Source organism: Scyliorhinus torazame, chromosome 22 (assembly GCF_047496885.1).
Source record: "Scyliorhinus torazame isolate Kashiwa2021f chromosome 22, sScyTor2.1, whole genome shotgun sequence".
Lineage (NCBI taxonomy): Eukaryota > Metazoa > Chordata > Chondrichthyes > Carcharhiniformes > Scyliorhinidae > Scyliorhinus > Scyliorhinus torazame.
This window is the reverse complement of record NC_092728.1, coordinates 85,591,170-85,596,048: the sequence shown is the minus strand read 5'-3', so window position 1 is coordinate 85,596,048 and position 4,879 is coordinate 85,591,170.

The window sequence follows — 4,879 nt, the reverse complement described above, 5'->3', positions numbered from 1 at the left end:
ACCGATGCCATCCTGGCTCACATCTGTCGAGATCTTCGTCTCCCTGTCTGGGTCGGAAAATGCCAAGACGGGTGCAGTGGTGAGCTTGGCTTTCAGCTCCAACCACTCTGCCTGATGGGCCGCCTTCCACTCAAAGGCAGTGGGCTTTTTCACCAGGTTTCATAGGGCCGTGGTGTGTGAGGCCGGGTTTGGGATGAACTTGCCCAGAAAATTGACCATGCCCAGGAAGCGCAATATCGCCTTCTTGTCTTCAGGGACCTTCATGGCTGCGATGGCCTTGACCTTGTCTGTGTCGGGGCACACACCCTGCTGGGAGATCTGGTCCCATAGGAACTGGAGTGTCGACATGCCAAAGCAACATTTGGACCTGTTCAGCTTCAGGCCATTGGCATGGACATGGCGGAATACCTGCTGGAGATGGGAAACATGCTCTTCAGGGATCGTGGACCATATGATGATGTCGTCCACATACACACAAACCCCTTCAATGCCCTCCATCATCTGCTCCATGATGCGATGGAAGATCTCCGATGCCATGATAATGCCAAACGGCATGTGATTATAGCAGTATCTGCCAAAGGGCATTGAAGGTGCAGAGCCTTCTGCTAGACTCAGCCAGCTGGATTTGCCAAAATCCATGTGACGCATCTAACTTGGTGAAAAGACATGCGTGTGTCATCTCACTGGTGAGTTCCTCTCGCTTCGGGATGGGGTAGTGTTCACGCCTTATAATCTTATTGAGATCCTTGGGATCAATGCAGATGCGCAGGTCTCCCGAAGGCTTTCTAACACATACCATTGAGCTGACCCAGTCAGTCGGTTCGGTTACCTTGGAAATGCTGCCCTGTTGCTGAAGATCCTTGAGCTGTGCCTTCAGGCGCTTCCTCAGCGGAGCCGGTACCCGGCGTGGGGCGTGGACCACTGGCTTGGCATCAGATCGTAGCAGAATCTTGTATCGGTATGGCAGCGTGCCCATCCCGTTGGAACACACCGGATACTGAGCGAGGATGTCGTCAATGCCGGCGTGAAGATCCACATTGGAGGATGTCGTTCTATAAACCCGCTGCACGAGGTTCAGCTGCTTGCAGGCAGGATCTGAATCCTGTAATCGTTGTTGCACACTCTGAACGTGCCATTGTTGGAATTGGGAGCGCTGGCCCCTGACTGGTGGTGCAGACCTGTACAAGGCTACATAGTGTCCAGGCTTCCCGCAGTTTAAACATCGCCTGCCTCTTGCAGGGCAGTGTTTCTTTAAGTGGCCGTTCCCGCAGTTCGACCACGTCATGACGTCGGCGTCCTGACATTCCACGCGTCTTCGCACATGCGCAGTGCGGGTGTCGGCTGCTTCGTTATCCCGTTTGCATCGCGCATGCGTGAGGCCCTGGGAAAAGCACGCAAAATGGCCACTTTCATCAATGCTGAGGCGCTGCACCCGGGAGATGGCCTGCACACTCTCTGCCTTGTGGGAGGCAAGTTTCTCATTTTCAGCCAATTTGTACTGGGCATAGCGATTTTTGACATGTTTCAATCGCGACTGGCAGGGTCATATGCTTGATTTTCAGTAGCTGCTCTCTCAGAGGATCAGAGTGAACTCCAAAAACGATTTGGTCTCTGATCATGGAGTCAACAATATCACCAAAGTTGCAGGACAGTGCTAGCAGGCGGAGGTTAGTTAAGAAGGAGTTGAAAGATTCATCTTTACCTTGTAGACGGTGTGAATATGTAGCGCTCGAAGATTTCATTGGTGTCCACTTCACAGTGACTGTCAAACTTGTCCAGGATGGTCTGAAACTTTGTCTTTTCATAGAATTTACAGTGCAGAAGGAGGCCATTCGGCCCATCGAGTCTGCACCGGCTCTTGGAAAGAGCACCCTACCCAAGGTCAACACCGCCACCCTATCCCCATAACCCAGTAACCCCACCCAACACTAAGGGCAATTTTGGACACGAAGGGCAATTTATCATGGCCAATCCACCTAACCCGCACATCTTTGGACTGTGGGAGGAAACCGGAGCACCCGGAGGAAACCCACGCACACACGGGGAGGATGTGCAGACTCCACACAGACAGTGACCCAAGCCAGAATCGAACCTGGGACCCTGGAGCTGTGAAGCAATTGTGCTATCCACAAGGCTACCGTCTTGCCCTGGCCTTCGGTGAAGTGAAAAGAGTTGAAGAGTTCGATGGCTTGATCACCCGCTGTTGAGAGGAGAAGCGCGACCTTCCTTGCATCAGACGCACCCACGAGGTCTGAAGCTTTGATGTACAGCAGAAACTTTTGCTTGAATGTCCGCCAGTTGGCACTGAAATTGTCGGAGGTCCTGAGCTGGTGAGGAGCCTGAATCACAGAACGGACTGAGGTAAACTACCTAGATTAAACAGTCTCCTGGTAGCATGTGTTGTTATGTACTTTGGGATAAAACAGGCTGCAACTGGATGCAGCTTTAACCAAAAGATACTCCAGACCTTGAAGTTAGTTCAATCTGATTTATTGAACCAGAAGCACAGTTCTCTGAGTTCGACTCTCTGCTAACCTAAGTATGGTTACTCTGTCTGACTGAACCAGACTAGCTCTTAGCCACATGCTGTAGGTGTGATACTGTAAATACACCCTGACTCACTCTGTAGATGTTCATCAGTGGAAAGAGGCGGAGTGGGAGTGCCTCGTGCCTTTTATAGTGAGATACCACCCCTGAGTGTCCTGCCTGCTCATTGGTCATGTCCTGTTCTCTGTGTTCATTAGCTGCCTATCTGTGTATCATTATCTGCATATCATGAGTGTCTTTAGTTCGAGTTTTATATGAAAAGCCTTCACTAGGAGCCAGATGGCCGTCGATCCAACGAAAGTTAATTCCGACTGGGCAGAAAAAAAAGAGATGAACTCACAATGTAAAACTCGCTTTAAAAGATAAACAGGGTGAAATACTTAAAATGCAAAAAAAAAGGGACACAATGAAGGGGGGGGGGAGCAGCACACAGGGGGGAAACAGCTCCCAGGGAAGTGTTCCAATTCACTGTCAACATCATTGGGAGTGTTGCCACACTGGCCCAGTTAGTATTACAGCACCGTCAACTCCTAACATTGGAACCATCACAGGAGAACCTGTGAACTTAGAATAACTTCAGAAGAAGCCGGTCTCGAGGTAACTACCCTGGGGTTAGGGGCTAACAAAAGACAGCTGGAATTTACAAACCACAAGTCAGATGCAGACCAAGAAGTGATGAAGTGTTTTGCCAGCACCGGGTATCTTTAAATCACTTGTTCAGGGTTCCTTTCCAGAATGCTATTATTAAATAAAAACCACTCTGTAATCACACTTCAGAACCCGGGAACAATCTGATGCAGACTTGTGGTTTAGGTCATGTTTAGGCTTGAGTCTTTCCTTGTCAGAGACCTGTTCCTTCAGAGGGTGCTGTCAGTTTGACTGTTTCCACAAAGCCGAAAATTAAGTCTCGTTATTATATCAAATGTGGCTGCTTAAGATACATTTGACCATACAAAATATTCATTAGCGCATAATATTTTAGAAGCGCTTGCGCTCAATTGGCAACTTATTTGAAAATTAGTGGGACACATGAGCAATGTAATCTATTGTTGACTGAGTGTGGGCTTAGTGGGGCTGTGCAGTGTCCAAGAGGTCCCACAGCAACTACATGATAGAATACATATTCTAACACCATACTGAAGTTGGAAGCAAGATGCCACCAAATGTATTGGGGCCAGGAGGTCATTCACAACTCCAACATCATTAGTTTAAATACAAAAGTATGCGCTTGTGTCAACAAATGAATAATACTTCAGAGAAACCCATTCGGTACTTTGACTGATCATCGGCAAGGGACGTGTGTCAATGCACAAGGTTACTGGCAGCCTGGTGACCATCTGACTGTGCTCTTAACCAAGCCTAGTGTTCGGCCAAGTCCACCGAAAGGTATATTTTGGGCTTTCCCTTCCGGAGCAAGTTGCTGTTGGGTAACAAAATGTTCTCCTTTGTAAAATATTAACACAAGCCACAGAGCATTTCTTTGCTAAAGTTTCAGCCTAGGGTTCTGCTTTCACACTGAATTCAGGGTAAGGGGGAGAGGGAAGAGATTTTGCATTCAGCATTAAAAAGGTCGGAGCGAGATGGGCCGAATGGCTTCCTTCTGTGCTGTAACCATTGGATGATTCCAGGAAGTTAAACTTCAAAGCAACAGCACGGCGGAATTATTAATTACCTAAAACATACCAGAAACTGGGCGGGGCGGGGGGGGGGGGCGGGGTGGTGGTCAGTCAGCTCAATTGGCAAGATGGCTGGCTTGTGAGGCGGAGTGACACCAACAATTCCCATGCCAGCTGCTCTGCCTTCCACAACCTTGCCCCTCACCTGTGGTATGGTGCCCCTCCGGTTAAATCACCACCGGTCAGCTCTTTCTCAAAAAGAGAGAACAGCCCATGGCTCCTGGCACTAGGCGACTTTTATTTTCACTAGTATCTGATACAGACCTTTTAAAAAAAAAAGATCTTTATTGTCACAAGTAGGCTTACATTAACACTGCAATGAAGTTACTGTGAAAATCCCTTAGTCGCCACCTCCGGCACCTGTCCAGGTACACAGAGGGAGAATTCAGGATGTCCAAATGACCTAACAGCATGTCTTTCGGGACTTGTGGGAGGAAACCGGAGCACCCAGAGGAAACCCACACAGACAGTGACCCAAGCCGGGAATCAAACCCGGGACGCTGGCGCTATGAAGTAGCAGTGATAACCACTGTGCTACCGTGCTGCCCTACTTTCAAAAATTAAATGTTTTACCTGCAAACCTTCTCTGGAGAGTTTTTAAATGAACCAGTCAAAATGCATATTCCTCTGCAACCATAGGCCACCAGAATAAGCCT